Raw genomic sequence first — 18,896 nt, 5'->3', positions numbered from 1 at the left:
TTAACACAGTATCACACTAACCATAAATAGAAAAGAAGTGCCCTGCTAATAGAATCATGTATTAACATGAAAGATATTATGCTTAGTGGAAAAATAACATAAAACAATGCATATTGTTCATATAAAATTCAAGAAAATTTATGGTGCAAAAAATAAGAGAATAATTGTGTCTAGGAAAATTAGAAGTAATTAGATTCATGTTAGTGAACTATGACAGTGTCAATGGTTATATTTTACAGAGTTCTAGGCTATATGAGAACATGAAATTGATAGGTTGCACTGATTGCAAGTGTTAAAAGTTGTGCATTTCATTGTATGTCACCCTTCCTTAAATAACCAAACAGAATCAATTCCCAACCTGAAAAGCATGTCAGATGAGATGGTATGTCTGTAGCGTTGGGACAAATTCTCAAAATTGTGGAAGGAAGGTCTATTACATATATAGCAGCAAGAAACCAATTTTACCCATTAGTGTGTCTAATCCTCACAATAAAATAACTGTATAAAGTTATGATTGGAAAAATTAAAAATCATTAGGTATTATCTGAGTTATGGCCAGCCACATGGTGTGGAATAGAAATTAATCCAGGAGCCAGGCAGTGGTGGCACACGCCTGTAATCCCAGCACTCTGGTAGGCAGAGGCAGGAAGATTTATTAGTTTGAGGCCAGTCAGGTCTACAGAGTGAGCTCCAGGACAGTCAGGGCTATATAGAGAAACCCTGTCTCAAAATAAAAACAAATCCAATCCCCCCCAAAAAGAAGTTAATCTAGGGCTAACTTCCAAAGACCTATATCAAAGAGCACACATATGGGTGTCTATACTAAGACATTTGCTTTAATGAGTCCAGAGCTGACATCTCATTCTTCTAAACAAGACTAGAACTGAGAGTGTTCCTTTATTTGATATCCCTAGAAATCAGCTAAATTATGAGCTGACTGTGTCTTACTACTAACTGGTGGAGAGAAGTAGATCCTATGGTGCCCATGTCATAATCAGTAGTTCCATGGAGCTTCAAAAATGTTTGTGTTTGCTCCCATCCTCTGGTGTTCTGAATTTCTCTAAATGTTTGGAAGCTACTCACCTGTAATCAAGTCAAAGGTCTAGTATACAAAGGTATCCTAGAAAATGATTTCTGGAGTTCTGCTTTCAAGTAGTCCACAAATGCTCCTGCAACAACCAATATATATATTGGTAAACACACACACACACACACACACACACACACACACACACACACACATATATATATATATATATATATATGTATATATATATATATGTATATGACACACATGCAGATGGGATTGGGAGGACAAATTACAAAATTAGTAGACTTAAGGGTATCAGAAAGAGTGCAAGCAAGTACAAACTCTCTAATGAGAGCTGACAGTAGCCAGCATTTTCTTTGCTGTGTCATTTGCCAGTTCTGGGCACAGGTTAAAGATAAAGCTTGGGCAAAAGGCAGAAGGTGTCTGTCTACCAAAGAATGAGAAATTTCAGCATAGCTTTTGGCAATTGCAGGAGGCTAGCATAATGGAAGCCTGGTGTGTGCATGGGCAGTTTTTCTTACCTGAAATTTGTTGAAGTCTAGGCTGGTCCGTGGGCAAGAAGTTCTCCCGACACAGGCACACTCCTCAAAAAGGTGTCTAGCACTGGAAGTGAGGGGGACATAGAGGAGGCCAGTGAATCAATAAGATCAAGACTTTTGAAGGACACTTTGAGCAAAATTATTCTAAAATATACAAGCATATACAAAGAGCCAGGCCTCTTAAGGAACAACATATATACTACAAGACAGCAACAGCCTGAAACAAAGGAAGACATACATTGTATAGTCCCTCCCATATGCAGAAGCTAAAAAATGACAATTTGACTGCAGACTAGTGACTACTAGAAATTAGGAATGGCCACAGGGAAGGGGGGGATAAAAGGTTAAATACTGGGTACCAAAACAAAGTTAGATAGGAGGAATATGTATGTTCTAGATTTCAATGGCACAGTAGGGTCACAACAAAGGGTATATTTTCTGAGTCCCTAGACAAGAGTAACTCAAATATTCCAATCTTAAAGAAAAAACATGTTAATTATCCTATTTCTGTTCATGCATGTTACCTAGGAGGTGATGGCACACGCCTTTAGTCCCCGTACTTGGGAGGCAGAGGCAGACAGATCTCTGAGTTCAAGACCAACTTGGTCTACAGAATGAGTTCCAGGACAGCCAGAGTTATGCAGAGAAACCCTGTCTTGAAAAAAAAACACAAAGAAGAAAAAACAAAATAAAATAAAACGAAACAAAAACCTATCGGTACATGTTTATGTGCATATAGAAATATTATGTTGTATGCACATTCAGAAATTGCCATATACAACCATGTTGTACAATATTACATGATAATAAAAATTAAAAATAAATTAACTAAAAAATAAAATAGCAAGGCTAAATTTATGGCTACAGAAGTTAAAATCACGTAGTCCTGATGCATGGATAGAAAAGCAATGAAACCATGACCATGATCATACATCAAATACTGAAAACTAATTTGAAATGTGTAGAAGACTTAAATCTAAAATATAAAACCAATATGTAGCTCAAACCACGAGAGAAAACTTTCATGATCTTAGGAAAGCAAAATATATCACATATACCTCAAATTAGTGAAGAGCTCTCATCTATCAAAAGATATCTCAAGAAAGTAAAATGGTAAACTATGCATATATTTTCTAGACTCCTATAAATGAATAAGACAATATAAATATCATAATCAAGACAAAAGAAATTAACTGCTACCTCATATAAGAGGATATTTACACAAGCTACAAGTACACAAACGCATTTATCACTATTACTTATCAAATAAATGCAAATTCAGTCCATAAGGATATACATTGTACCCGACAAGAATAGGTACATTGGAAAGGCCTGAGAATAAGAAATGCAGAACACTGGAGCCACTGGAACTCATATATAACTGCAGGTAAACGTGTTGGCTTGTACAATTACTTTGAAAAGCTACTGGATAGCATGTACTAAAGCTAAGTCTACCTCTATCTCATGAATCTGTAGTATTAGTACTAAGTATATGCCCAAATTAAAGGATGTCAACATCTACCGGAATACATGTAACCAGAAATGTAGAAGTATAGTATATATCCCATCATTTTATTTAGATGAGATTTAAAATAATGATGAGTGCTATCAGCATTGTTTGAGCAGCCTGTCACTAATGTGAGGGCAATGAAGCATAACATTAAGAGAAGATTCCTTTGCCTGGTGTGGCAATTTCATGTCAATGCAATGACAAAAGGTCCTGATTGTCAGTCAGTTTTTAATTGATGCAACGTGACATAACCTGCCTCTGAAAAGGAGCTAGAGCAAAGGGGATGCGATTTGACTGATTACTAGAAGCGTTGCATCTCTGTCTCACTTTCGCCAGCATGACTAATAAAAAGCTACCATTTTCTTCTCACTGAGTCTTAGTCTGCTATTTGGCACTGCTTCCATCTGACAATCTGGCAACAAGTATCTAACAATGGGACAGAAAAGGAGAAAAGAAATCCAAATCCACTGGCCCCATGTTTATAGTTGATAAGCTTCCGTGCAGCAGGCAAGGTGCCTTTGGTGATCACAGGTGCTAGTTCCGGATTCACAAATAGACTTTTTTTTTCCTTTGCTCCCTTCTGCAGTGCTACAGTACCATTTGGTCACAAGCATTTAATTTAAATGCTTAAATAAACAACACGTCTGTTAATGGCTCCTCAGTTGGTGGTGGGATTACACACACACACACACACACACACACACACACACACACCATCCTCTGCACTGGGACTTTATCTGAAGCCCAAGCAGGGCTTATGCAACACAACACTGCACTCAGTAGAGAAAGAAGAAAGCATAAATAAATAACCTCAAAGTTAAGTGGGAGAGGATGAGAGGCTTTTGAGTATGGTAAGGGGAACAGGAGAGAGGGTAAATGTGTTCAAAATACATTGTATAAAATTCTCAAAGAATAAATAAGAAATTATTGTTATTTAAAAAACACTTCTGGACACACATAACTTCTCTTTGCCCTCCCTAAATCCAGGAAATCATCAAAGAGACCTTGATGCCCCAGCGTAGGGGGATGCTGGATCTGTGGGGTGGGAGACGGTGGGTGGGGAGAACCCTCATACAGGCAAAGGGGATGGGGGGTTGGTGGAGGGATAACCAGGAAGTGGGATATCATTTGAGATGTAAATGAATGAAGCGATTAATAATATAAAAAGACATACCCCATCATTTTGATATGGCAGGAGCATCTCTGGGAGATACAATGAAAATAATGAACAAGATTTGCCCTTGCATCTATATTTTAAAGTTAGAAATTGTTGCCTTTACACGCAACTGCATGCAGTGAGGCTATAGGACCTGACATTTGAAATGTCTATGAGCCATCTTTAATTTATCAAGGAAAATGGAAGGAAGTGTGGAGCTGAAGAGCTAAACATGGCCCCTTCTTGAAAAATATATGAAAAATTAAAAACAGAAACCAAATTAAGAAGGAGTAGGGATGCCTCTTTTAGTCGGCTTAAAGCAAGTTTCTTCTACATTTCTTTCCTCACTTTTCTAATTTGTTCATTGCTGCAGACACAGTCTTAGACTCTTGCTTACCCTGTAGAACAACAACTTAGCCACTGCCGGCAAACTGCAGTTTGCAAATATCTCTTTGTCATTGCGTTAGTCAGGCACACAGTTTTTCAGCATAGTATTCAGCCATGGGGTCAGCCACCTTATCTTGCCTTGGGGAAACATAAACAGACTTGTCTCTGAAGCTTAGCTGCTGTAAAAGTCCCCTGAGAAACCAGGAAAAGATGTAATACTTCCAGAAACAGTTTTGGCCTTCAAATGGTACCAAGAGCAGGAGAAAGGGCTGAAAATGAGAGAAATAAAAACATAACTGAATATGATAAGAAAAAGAGGTTCTATTCCTAATTCTTCCCTCAGCTTTCTAAGAGGGAAAAAAAATAAAAGTTGTGAGGGTTTTGATGCAGAATAGAATAGTCTATTTAGCAGATACCAAGATGCTAGCAGTGACTCTGAGGGTAATATATTGTGCCAAACCTACTTGTATTTTCATCCTGACTTTACAAAGTACAGCATTTTCCTAAGGTATATTTGCCTTAATTTCCTTATCTGTAAGATAAAAAGAACAGGGAAATTGTATGACTTAGTTCATGAAGTTTAGAATGTTTCCCAGTTCATGGTAAGTGCCTTACACATGCTAGCTGTTTGTGCTATGGAAATTCTGGGATCCAGACAGTAGAGTGTGGTGTATTCTGGCCACTACTAGTGACTCCTGGAAGGTGAGAGAAAAGATGCCCTGAGAGAAAAAATGTGGAAGTAATAGAGGCATAATTCATATACAAACAGGTAACGACTTCAGACTTTGATAAAGATGTGAGAAGAAGGCACTCTCTAGGTAATGAAAGCATGTTACAGTATGTCTAATGTGAATTCATCAAAACTAGTTCAAACATTCAACCATCCCTATGCGGCTCATTCAAATGACAAGGAGAAAGATATATCATACCCTTCTAATCCCTGCCCGAGTTTTGTTCTAAGCTTCAAGAACACACTTGACATGTACAAGACTGAACCCTGGACTTCTGGCTGCCTTTCTCTTTCTGTAAATGCCAGCTGGCTAAGAGAGACTGCATTCATCCATTTTACCAACAAGAATGATCAGAGACAATACACTCCTCCTCTCTGCCTGAAAATGTGCTTGCGCCATCTGCCAAAGAATGTGCCTTTCTGGGTTTAGTGGCTTCAAAATATGATTCCAGAACTCCACTCAGTAACTCATCTCAGGGCTTTACGGAGTCTTCCTTCTGGGAGCCACAGCCTCACGCACATTCACATCCATTAGCCTATCCTGTTGTCCTATCAGACAAATATTTTTCTTGCACAAATGAGGGAGTGAAAACCCAAACATATTTCATATGGTATCTCATTGAATCTTCAAATTACTGTGAGGTCAATGGGGGAAAGGGGAAAGGACTGTATCACCACTATGTATTTAAGAAAATAAAAATCCACATAGACCAAACAATCCAAGGTGCACAGCTGGAAAATGGTAGAATCTGGAACCCGATTTGCTGCTTTTTCCATGGCTTGCAATTGCAAACTCTCTAATCCTTGGGGGAAAGTCTTCCAAATACCTTGTTAGGACAGATACATATTGAATGCTTCAAAATCTAATAACATATGTCATTAATCTACTAGAATAAAATCATGAAATCATGTATAGATCCTATATGTCAAACTGCCAAGTGACTATCCAGAGACTAGGATTCCCATTGACAGTCTCTCCAAGAAAGAAAATACAATTTGAATAGCCAGGCTATCCAGTGGAATGAATCAACTGTTTTCCCAAGCCATCCCGCCTTCCTCTTGCATGATACATTACACCAAACAGGAACATTATAACACAAAAGAGAAAATTACAGTACAAGTAAGTATCTGTGACCTAAAGTAAATCCCAGTGGTCTCTTCCACTGTACCACTAATTGCCTATGTTAAAAGCTTTTCCAGTTGCCACTGCCACACAAGAAGAGTGGAAACTGTCCTTTTAAATGCACCACTAAAGGGGAAGCTGGTATTTATTTGGCAGAAGAACAGGATACTTCATGCTTGGCATACAGCTACCACTGGCATGGAATCCAAAAGCTGCTGTATTCCACAGGGGTGGCAACTAATTTGTCCTCGGGATAATATAGTTGAAGATACAGCTATATTCATGTATAGACTTTTTAACAGAAATGCCTGTCACCTCTGGTACAGCTCACAGGAGGCGACAGAAACAGCACAGGCAGAAAAAGGCAAGCCAATTCTTTAGTGCCTTCTTGCAGCTGAATCCACAGTATCAAAGAACACCTGGATCTTTTTCTTGGGTTCTAGAAACTATACAGGGAGATATACAGTAAAACTGTCCCTAGAGTTACTGAAGTAAGCCAGATTTGTTTTCTGTGTCCCTTCCCCAATCACAGTAAATATAAGAGCTGAACGTTAAATCTACTGCCATAAAAGCTCTGATGGCCATAGTGAAACAGCAAACAAGGGCATATATAAACTTACATTAATGAGTTCAAATCCCAGCAGCCACATGGTGGCTCACAACCATCCGTAATGAGATCTGATGCCCTCTTCTGGGGTGTCTGAAGACAGCTGCACTGTACTTTATATAATCTTTTAAAAAATAAACTTACACTGAAAGCAATGGTGTCAATATAAATACAAACTGATAAATGTTTGATAGATTTCTAATAATACATAAATGCAAACCTCATTGAGCTGTGAACGCATGGCAACCTCAGCCACACAGGCATATACAGAAGGACTTGACACTGGCAAAGAAGGGTGGATGGAGTAAAGAGACTTTTTTTAAGGAAGACAGACACTGAAGACAGAGACACTTAGGTTCAAACTTAAATGTTTCACTTAAGCTTACCGTGATTCTCAGTCCTTATCAGAAATAAATATGATAACACTTTGGGCAACTATAAGCTTTGTACTTTAGACAATTTTTAATTGTGGGAAAAGACCCAAACAATTTAGGTAAAACATGAATATGTGTGATCTGAGTTCAGATACACACTTAAACAGTCTCTCTTAGGCAACCTGAAAATAATTTAGTCATCACTAAATCTTAACTTGACTGAGACCATGTAACTAGATGTAACTGGCCTTAAGTAGATGTAGGTTTAACCTTATCTTGTCTCTATTTTTGTGAGGCCTTATCCAGCCCCTAATTAGAATTTATCTAAGATACCTCTGAGAGAGAGAGAGAGAGAGAGAGAGAGAGAGAGAGAGAGAGAGAGAAGAAAAAGAAGGAGGAGGAGGAGGAGGAGGAGGAGGAGGAAGAAGAAGAAGAAGAAGAAGAAGAAGAAGAAGAAGAAGAAGAAGAAGAAGAAGAAGAAGAAGAAGAAAGAAAGAAAGAAAGAAAGAAAGAAAGAAAGAAAGAAAGAAAGAAAGAAAGAAAGAAAGAAAGAAAGAAAGAAAGAAAGAAAGAAAGAAAGAAAAGAAAAGAAAAAAAAGAAAAGGCAAGATGACTATGCAGACTCAAACTCTTTCTGTATCTGAAATTATATTCTAAATAGGCCTTCTCCTTCTGTTCTGTATCCTGGCAAGGAGTTAAATATATTCTGAGTAGATGGTAACCAGGCACAACCCATGGCCAGGCTAACTGAATTCTATTAGGACTTACCTAGGCTTAGGCTTGGCTATTCCTTAACTTCACTAAGCCTGGAAGGGAACCTCCACAGAAGAACAAGTATTTAAGGCCATAAAGGACCTTGAAGGGGAAAGCTGGGAGGAATAACACAGGGACTGACTATAGCAAAGCCCTTTGTGTGGAGAAGCCATGACCTCAAGATGGGTTTGTCAGGCATAGGCATAAGAACCCCTTAAGAACCCCGTGGTTGGTTCTGGTTTGTGATGGTACAGGTTAACAGACATAAGACTTTAAGCCCTTCTGCTGCCACCCCCACCACACACAAAGCCCTTGAACCGGCCTGTAAACAGGACAAAGATAAACAAGACAAGATAAGCAGCTAATTCTGTGCCACTGCTCTCCCTCTGAAAGCACTACCTACAGTAAAGGCCAGCCATGGGCTCGGTTACGGAACAGACCCATCTTTAGGTCAGGACTGCTGAGTGTGATCTGCTGCTGGCTAGGTTACCTATCCTGGAGTAGGAACGACTAACCAAAACCTGAGTAATAACACAGATGAGATGTGTTTAACCGGACCTAGTCAGGTCATAGAAGAAGCCCAACCTGCAGGAAATGAGAAGGACTGTACCAGACAAGTTAATAGAGCAGGAGCGCTTAATGGTACACACTTTGCCAGTCCCTGGGATATTTATACTTGCTCTGCATGAGACAGTTCTGAACTGGTATTCTTGGCCCCATGCTTAACATGTGTTCCCAGGAAGCAAGAGTTAAGCAATTCTTACATCCCTTAGAGTAAAGAAATAAGACAAACCTGTGCTTTTACCTGTCCTTTGGGGAAGAGTTCTAACAAGGTCTCTGACCACCAGTGTAACCACAATAGTAATCCAACAAGTTCAACATAGCCAGCTCTCTACTCAAATCAAAAAAGACTTAACAGTTCAGGAGAGCACAGTCCCTCTGAAAAATCAGATAGATTCATTGACAGCAATGACACCCCCCCCCCAAAAAAAACAGCAGAGGATTCAATTTGATTACCACTGAAAAGGAAGGCATCCTCATGGTTTTCAATGAGGGCTGCTGGTTTTGTGCTAATCAGTCAGAATTCATATGGGAAAATGCCAAAAGGTTATTAGAAAGGATTAAGGCTAGGAGGTAGAAATGGGAGCCAAAGAAGTACAATATAGACAACATGGGACCTGGTTGGCTCTGCTGATGGGGACTTGTCTAATAATAATGCAAAGACTTCTATTAGGACCACGCATCTTGAGCAAACACCCTGGCCAGCTTCATCAGAAAGCAATAAAATAACTATAAATGATTCGCCAGGAATACCAACCTGTTTCTTCATGATAGGTTCCTATGGTAGTATGAAGGTAAAGAGGAGGAAATGAAGCAGAGTAAGGCAGAAAGGGGCCAATTATTAGATTTCCTTAAAGCACTATTTGTACTGCGCAGTTCCAAGCATGATTTCCCTTGCCACCTGGAACAGAATGACCCGAAGAAATAGCTGAAACAATGAGTTGTTGCCCTTAACAACCAGGCCACCAAAGCTTATAGTCTGTCAGCTTTAAAGTCTGCCTTTAAAAACAAAAAGGCTGACTGCCAGGTAGCTTCCGTAAAATATCAATTGCTTGCTCACCCCACCTTGTAGCTTTAGAGTTTAAATGAGAACGCCAACTGGACCTGGCACGGAGGCCGCTCTGGAACTTTCGTGGATTCAGTTCTCCGGTGAAGACAGCTCCTTGCTTCCACTCTCATTGATGTCAGAGTGCCATTCCAGAAAAATGCGCACAACACCTTCTCTGGATTTATAGCCCAGCTCAGGGACTAACAAAGTTTTCACAAGATCTCAACTGAGATTTAGATCTGGGTGGGATTAAAGTGAGTTCTGAATAGCCTAAACTATGTTTACATCCTAGTCAAACTTTAATCGGGCCGGCTAGGGCTTTCAGAGTCTTCGGTTCTGATTAGACGTAAATAGAACCTGTTGAAACGTCAGCTTGATCCTCATTGGGCCTTAGCTGAAATGAAGATGCTTTTATTGGGCTTCTGCCCTGACTAGAGAAGACCCTTGGTAGCTGACTAAGTCTTAAGTTACTTAACTAGGCCTTAAAATTGTCATAGACCCTTGCTATGTTCTAGCAAGACTGACAAGGCTCGATTTAAACTGAAGCTCTAACTGGACTTAGCTTCAGTCCCTACCGAGTTCGGAGGTATTAACTGGGATTTGGCCCTGGCGAGGCTTTAACTGGACTGTCAAGGTTTTAACTGGGCTGGAATACTGTTACAATTTAACCTTAACTCAGTAAGGCCTTTATCAAGATGGCTAATCTCGAAGTATTCTTAAGCTTTGGATGTACCTTAGAAAAGATTTGTATAAGATTTAACTGTGTTGTCACTATGTTCTCATGACAGTCACGGGTGTGGGCCCTGCCATAAGTAGTTTCTGTCTAAAACTTAACATTTGGCCTTTAATCAGTCTCCAATTATGCAAGTACTATCAGGATTTGACTACACGGGAATTAAGTGTAGAGCATGAAAAATCCTTCAGCAAGGCAGTACTAGAATTAAACTAGACCTTGTCTTTATTTGGAGCTACCGAAGACTCAACTATGCCAAAAGCTGACAAACACACTTTAATACTTAAAAACTAATATAAGTGTGTTTTAAACCAAACTAGTTTGCTCATAATTAGAATGAGAATTCAACTATACCCTAATAGAACTCTGACAGATCTCAATGGTGCTGAGGCCCGGCTGATTATACTCTCAATATCATTTGGGCTCTCTGTAAGCCTTAGCTGGTCTCTAGTCAGACTTAGCCTGGGCTCAGTTTTTAGTTAGGCTTTAAGTAAAATCTAACATTTCACTACACTGAACCTTTGCCTAGAAGTTAACCAGGCTTGATTATACTGTGGCCACAGCAACACCCTGGTTAAGTCTAAAGTAAACTCAACAACACTATGTGGTTTCTAGGACTTTCCTAGGACATAATTAGATTAAAACTAAAAATTAACTAGATTTAGGCTTCAGTGAGGGCTGACCCAGGCTCTGACTTAGACCAAACTAAGCTGAAGCCCTGCCTGTATCATAACTGGCTCCTAATTATATTTAACTAGGTGTAAGTATCAGCTAGGTTCTAAGCAGCCCCCTAATGGACACTTGTTTTATGATGAGACCCTATCTATACCTTAAACAGACTTTGTATATCTGAGTAATCACTACTTTCACACTTAGATTATGACTTAACTAACATCTGGCTACACCGAAACTAGTGCTTAACTGAGATAGGGCTAAATTAGGCTCAGACGCAGGCAAGATTTTACCTATTTTCTAGCACACAACTAGAGCTATGCCCAGTATAGAACTCAGCAAGGTTCACTTACAGTTCAATGAGGGTTAGTCCCTAGACAATCTTATCTAAACCCTTAAGAGAACTAAACTGTATATATGAACTCCTGAGGCTTTAAAAAAAAAACTCTTAGGAGAACAAAACTACATTTTTGAGGTTGCAACAGTTTAATTACATTATGAATAGTACTTTATAGGTTTATTTCCTGAGAGAGGGATCCTGCTAGACCTAAATTAGCCTTATATGCTCAAAAGAGTTTATGTCTATTCTAAGTAAACCCGAATTATTTGGGTTCTAAAAGAATCTAAACTAGCATTCGATCCTGGAAAGGTTTGAACTAACTCTTACTAGGTCTAAGTGAGACTTTTGCATTAGCTAGGTTCTAGATGTGCTCTAACTAACCCTTAACTAGGCTTAGTCCCTGCCAAGATCAAAATTAGATAAATTATATCCAAATGAGGCTGAAGCCCAAAGTATGTCTTAACTATTAATAAACCAGAACCAGGCTTATTTCTTGCATAGAGTCTAACTAGTCTCTCTATATACCTAAACAGGTCTTAGACCCTGGCTAGGGCTTAACTGTGATCTTTAACCTAAGCTAGACTTAGGCGTTAGCTATAAATTCTTTTAGGCTTTGATCAATGATACTTATATAGTCTGAGGCCCTGCCTAGACTTCAACTGGATTTTATTCTGTGTTATCAATTACTTTGAGGCACTTGCTGACTCTGAACCACCCTCTAATAGGACTTAAGTGTGCTGTACCTCAAACTTAATTCATCTTAGGCCCTCACTGGAGTTTACATAGACTCTGATTCGACCGTGACAAGTTTACCACCTGGCTAGAAATACAGGGACTCTTACTAGACCCAACATAGTCCTAGGCTCTGAGTTTAACCAAGCTTGATTTAACAATTATAACTACCTAGGATTAACATAAACTCTAAAGAGCTCTTAACCTAGCAATCTAGCTTTTAAGCAGACCTATGCTTCAGCCATACTTTAATAAGATTTTTGACAAGCCTTAGCAATGCTAAGATTCTAGACAAGAGAAGCAATAGTGTGAGCAGATTGTGTGTTTAGTACCTATCTGCCTATGTCTTTACTGAGTTCACTAGATTTTAACTAGATCATAAGGAGTCTTAGGCAATGTGTAAGTCCTAAGCTTCATATCAACACAACTAAATGTAACTAAGTTTTAACTTCTACTAAACTATGCTTAATGCCATTGCAAGTATCTGGCTGTACTGTGACTGAAAGTAGGATTGGACCCTGATGAAAACTCAGCTAGACTGTGAATGAAACTAAAATCAATTTAGACATTATCCAGACCTTAGCAGGGCTCTGACCAGCCTGAATCCGGTGTAAGCCCTGACTAGTGCTTATTAGGAATCTTACTAACAACAATGATTAGCTTTGTTAAGACTTATCAAAGCCTAAACTTCGTTAAGATGTAATGAAGACTAATTGAATTCTAGGCAGGACCTGGGCCTACTAAAAAGAGTCCACTTAAGGCCAAGGTAGTCTATAAGCCTAGTTTAGGTCTAGCCAGAACCCTATTAAGCCCTAAGGCTAGATAAGGTATACAGAAAATGTCCAAATGTAACTAGGATATAATAAAGTCAGTGGCCGGAGCAACATCACTGAGTGAACAAAAGATTATTTTTTGCTCTTAGAGAAAGCTCAATTTTGGTTCCTAGCATCCTAGCTTCAGGCGATACAATGCCCTTTGCTGGCCTCTGCAAATACCTGCATTCATGTGCACTTACCTACACACACACACACACACTCACACACACACACACACACACACTTAAAAATAAAACAAATACTATCAAAACCTTAAATTGACTGACCCTTAAACACAGAAAGACAGAGAGTGGCAGAGACAGACAGAGATTTAAAAATTAAACAAATACTATCACAAACCTTATATGACCTAACCCTTAACTACACCGTGACCCTCCCTACACCTTAACTACATCCTATTACATCTTAATCAACTTAGGTTGATCAAGCTAAGTCTTAAGGTGACTATGACTATGTTTATGAACTTGCTAAGACTTAACTACATGACACTCAAAGATTAGTTACATTAAGATTCTAGCAAGGGTTTAACATGACAATTAATAGGAACTGGCCAAGTCTTTCCTGGTATTGGCACTGAATAGGTCTAAACGAATCTTAAAACGTAAGATTTACCTTTTTTGGTTTTGTTTGCTTTTGGAGACAGGGTTTTAGGATGCAGCCCCGGATGAACTAGAACTCACTATGTAGACCGGCACAGCTCTGCCTGTCTCTGCCTCTGCCGCTCCTGCCTCCTGAAGACTGAGATTAAAGCCATCTGATACCATATCTACTCATTTTCTTTGGGCTCAAATTCACAAAAGAAAAATCTGCCTCATGAGTGCTCAGAGTGAAAGTATATGCCGCTGCCCCTTCTAGGGGTTTTATGTTTGCTTATTCATTCTTTTTTTGTTCAGTTTTTGAGAAAGAGTTTAATTTTTAGCCCTTTCCTGACTAGAACTTACTACTTACACAAAGCTCAAATTCACATCTGCCTGTCCCTTCCCAAGCCCATGTTCCTATCCATGCCCCTTCTTCAGCCCCAGCCCCAGCCCCAGCCCCAGCCCCAGCCCCAGCCCCAGCCCCAGCCCAAGCCCCTTCCTCAGCCTCAGCCCTAGCCCCAGCCCCAGCCCCAGCCCGAGCCCAAGACCCTGCCCCAGCCCCAGCCCCTGCCCCAGCCCAAGTCCCTGCCTCAGCCTCAGCCCCAGCCCCAGCCCCAGCCCAAGCCCCTGCCTCAGCCCCAGCCCCAGCCCCAGCCCCAGCCCTGCCCCAGCCCCAGCTTCAACCCCAACCCCAGACCCTGCTGTTGCCCCTGCTCGTGCCCCTGTACCCTGCAGTTGCCTTTGCTGCTGCTGCTGCTGCTGCTGCTGCTGCTGCTGTTGCCCTTGCTGCTTCCCAAGTGCTGAGATTAAAGGCATGTGCCACTTTGCCTACCTCCTTTTTTTTCCTTCGCAGTGCTGGAGATGGAACCCAGAGTCTTGTATACATTAAGCAAACAATCTACCGCTGAACTAAACCCTGAGAACTTCTCTGGTTTTGAAATAGGATCTTGCTATGTAGCCTGATTGGCTGGGACGCGCTATATATCAGACTGGCTTCAAAACCCCAGAATTCTTGCCCTATCAGCCTCCCAGGGGCTGGAATTGTAGAAGTGTCACCACGCCTACCTAAACAGCTTTGAACCAAAGAAAGATCTTCACTATAGATTAATAATACTTAAATACATATTAATTATGCTTAGGATCCAGTTTCACTCTAAGACCTTTTAAAACCTTAACTATATTTTAGAACCCATTTAGATCTAAACTAAGTAACTAAATTTTAACAGTAATATCTACACTTTAAGTATAGTTAAACTTTATTCTTAAGTAGCCTAAATAGGTCTTGATTAGGCATAAGTACTTTGAGTTCCCAAGTTAAAGTCCTTTCCTTAATTCAAGACTTTAGGCTTTGCCTAACTTGCAGTCACCTTTCCTTAAGGATAAATTCAGTTCTAGATTCCTTCTAACCCTGTACTCCCATAATTTGTAAATGCTTCCACAAGTTGGCAGTTTCAGGCTGCTCTCTGAATCACACATGGAAAAACCAAGAGTATAATTCCATCTTACCTCACTGCAGCAGGAAACTACCTCTGGCTCCACTGCACCCAGCCATGTCTGCAGTGTGACACAGGGAGAAGTTATGCTATCCTTCAAGAAACCAAGGGATGTGTTTTTCTGTAACACCCAACCTGGGAGTCCTGGAAATATATTTTTATCCTAGTCACATGTTCTGTACTTTTTCAAAGACATTTATACTTTGTAATAACTTTGTAACAGATATGGAAGACAGTGTTCCCATCTACGCAAGACTTAGCAAGAGCGTGGATGTGCACTTCACGGTTAAGAAGAAAGACGGCTGATAGACTAGAATGGCAGTAAAGAGCCTTCTGTACTTTTTACAAGGCTAACTAAACGCTAGGACTTGTAGACCTTCTGAACCCTGTGAAGTTAGCATATCAGTCCCACTGTAAGGAAGTAGGTGGGTAGCTATGTATAACCTTTGCTTATTATAGAATATTGAAGGTTTCTATTGACTATGAAAGAACAAGATGATAAAATCCAGACCAGAGCATGAGCACTCATCCACATCTAATGGTTTCATGGATTCTTAGTGATAAAAGACTGATCATTTGTTCCAAATCCCACTGTACTGTCTGGTTTAGAAGTATTTTACATATTTACTTCTTAGTTAAATATACGTTTTCCTTCATTCATTTCTTCAATTGCAAACTGGTTTATTGGACTTTACCATACAGCAGTAGAAAGATGCACAAAGAAATGTATGAAGCTTTCAAAATGTGACGTAACAAAACAAAAGAGCTGAGGGTGGGTTTTCCAAGTCCTTTTCCCAATATAGTTCAGTTTCCTTGCATTCTCCTTGACCAGAACAAAGTCACACCTTCCATAAACCATGGGTCCCCATTAAGGTGACATATTAAAGTCTCAGTGACACATTTTTTTCATAGTTTTTTTTCCTTCTTTCTCTTTTATTCTTTTTCTTTCTGCAATATTCACATAGGATTGGGATCCCCAGATGAAAGTACACCAGAGATTCTCCAGTTTCTTTCCTATTTGACCACTAAGATGTCTGTACATTTTTTTCTACATCTTTTTTCCTATGTGGTTTGGGTTTTAGCCCCTGAATACCTTGGATTGGTTTGGTTGGCTGCCTGCTTGGTTGATTTGTTGGTTGTTTGGTTTGGTTTGGTTTCACTTACTTTCAAGTTTTGTTGTTTTCGTCTTGCTTTGTTTATGTTTTTTGAAACACAGTCTCATGTAGCCTAAGCTGATTTCAAATGTACTATGTAGCCAAAGATAACCTTGACTTCTACATCTTCCTGTTCCAGTCAGAGTATTATAGTTATAGGACTATGCCATCATTCCCAGCTATAGAATATTACCACCACTCCTGAGTAGCAGCCCCCCATTTACTAATATGATATCATCCTATTCTAATTTATTGTTCTCAGTGTGTGTGTGTGTGTGTGTGTGTATGTGTGTGTGTGTGTATTTTACCAAGGATTGGATCCAAAGCTCCTGAAATTCAGGATAGCACTCTACATGAGATATATTTCTAGCCCCCTCACTCCTTTTGATTTCTTCTGCCTCAGCCTCAGATTTCTTGTTTTAATTAGTTTTTGTAAAGTTAGTATACAAAGTAATATGCAGTTTTCAGGAATTATCTTTGTTGACTGGCTTGCCCCAACCCCCATCCCCCAACCCTCCGTTCCTCTCCTCCCTCCTGAACCTCTTTTCTCTCTTGTATATTCTATTACCCCTTTGTTTTCCATAGAGATAGGCATTCCTCAAACTCAATCCTCCGCCTTTTCTTCACTTGTACCTTCCTCTTATTTTATTTATTCCTTTACACCATTTTTCATTTCACAAGGGGTCTGAAGTAGTTATGATACCGTACTATAAATTTGCCCCGCAATTATCACACCAAGTTCTGAGGTCTCAACTACCATTTCTATGCAAGCAATTCTCAAACTACCACTTCGGTTTTGTTGACCCTTCTACCTCCACAGCACGTCCATATGCCTGACTACCTGCAAGACACTGTCTGCAGCATAGACTCAGGTTACATGAACAACTCATTCTATTCCCCATCCCACCCCTACCCCCACCCCAGGTAATTCCAAATTTTGGAGCCAAGATTCCAGTGTTCTGGGAACGCTCTCTAAATCTCAGTCTACTATGGACAAGTTGGTCATACTAACTAAAACAAATTCATTCATATCAGTCTGAAACTGAGGCTTCCTCCTAGTCTCCAGGTTCCCCTGGTCATTTGTTAACAGAGGTACCATCTTTCTGAATAAGCTTCAGCTCTTCTTCTTCCGCTTCTTCATACTACTGACTGCCCATTTCTATCTCCAAATATCTCTTTCCCATTTCTTCTTTTGAGCCCCCGTTCTCACCTGGACCATCAAAAAGGACTTCTACTCAGTCCCTCTGCCTCCAGTCACTTGATCTTCCCACTCTCATTCCTTTGGCTAACCACTTTCCATGTTGTAAAATATTGTCCTTCACACAAATCTGATCATGAACATGATCATCATTTCGTTGTTATGGGGGGGTCATATAGATTGAACCTCAAGAACAGCATTAAAGTACATTCATTTACCAAGCCTTGGAGCACAATGACTACATGACATGTTAAGAAATATCATTAATGCTGGGTGGTGGTGGTGCACGCCTATAATCCCAGCACTCTGGGAGGCAGAGGCAGGTGGATTTCTGAGTTCGAGGCCAGCCTGGTCTACAGAGTGAGTTCCAGGACATCCAGGGCCACACAGAGAAACCCTGTCTTGAAAAATACCAAATCAAAAAAAAAAAAAAGAAAGAAAGAAAGAAAGAAAGAAAGAAAGAAAGAAAGAAAGAAAGAACGAAAGAAAGAAAGAAAGAAAGAAAGAAAGAACAAAAGAAAGAAAGAAAGAAAGAAAGAAAGAAAGAAAGAAAGAAAGAAAGAAAGAAAGAAAGAAAGAAAGAAAGAAAGAAAGAAAGAAAGATTATTAACAGCAGGGCTGGAGCGAAAGCTGGAGAGTTGGCTCAGCAGTTAAGAGCACTGACTGCTCTTCTGGAAGTCCTACGTTCAAATCCTAGCAACCACTTGGTGGCTCACAACCATCTGTAATGAGATCAGATGCCCTCATCTGGTGTGTCTAAAGACAGCTATAGTGTACTCGCATATAACAAATAAATCTTAAAACATACAAAAGAAGAAATACCATTAAAACTGATTAAATATAGCACATAAATTATCTGAGATGTAAGCAAACTGGAAAGGGGAATACAATATCTCAAGAAGAAGCTAGAGAGATTCTAAGTTTGTCAGGTAGGTACAGCCTGTCTTCTTATTTAGTCTTCTGAGGCATTAGAGAACAACCTCAGTCAAGGTAAGGGTCAAATGCCAAGGAACGAGTGCTGCACAGCAGTCATATATAAACACTTTTGATATTCATTTAAAACAGATTCAACTCAATGTTACAATCCACTGCTTGGTTGTAAGGCCTTGTAGCCTTACCTGCCAATAACTCCTGTTGCAAGACCCACAGGCTTTCCATTCAAGACTGTCAGGAAAAGGCAAGAATTTACTTGAGATTCACCATTATCTCTTACAAGAATTAAATATCCCATTTGGATAATGCAGGGCTCAGGTATAACCTAAAAATTTAGCTTTTCTATCCATTCTTAAGCACAGGCAAGAGTTGAGTCGTTTGTGAAGAA

General features: G+C 39.8%; 1 protein-coding gene across 1 annotated transcript in view; it reads left to right on the top strand.

Annotated features, from left to right (window-relative positions):
• Trpc5 (transient receptor potential cation channel subfamily C member 5) overlaps positions 1 to 18,896 on the top strand; it is a 148,403-nt gene that overhangs the window by 51,670 nt on the left and 77,837 nt on the right. The window lies entirely within an intron of this gene.

Source organism: Apodemus sylvaticus, chromosome X (assembly GCF_947179515.1).
Source record: "Apodemus sylvaticus chromosome X, mApoSyl1.1, whole genome shotgun sequence".
NCBI lineage: Eukaryota > Metazoa > Chordata > Mammalia > Rodentia > Muridae > Apodemus > Apodemus sylvaticus.
Note: the sequence above shows the minus strand (reverse complement) of the source record. Positions and strands in the feature narration are given on the sequence as shown.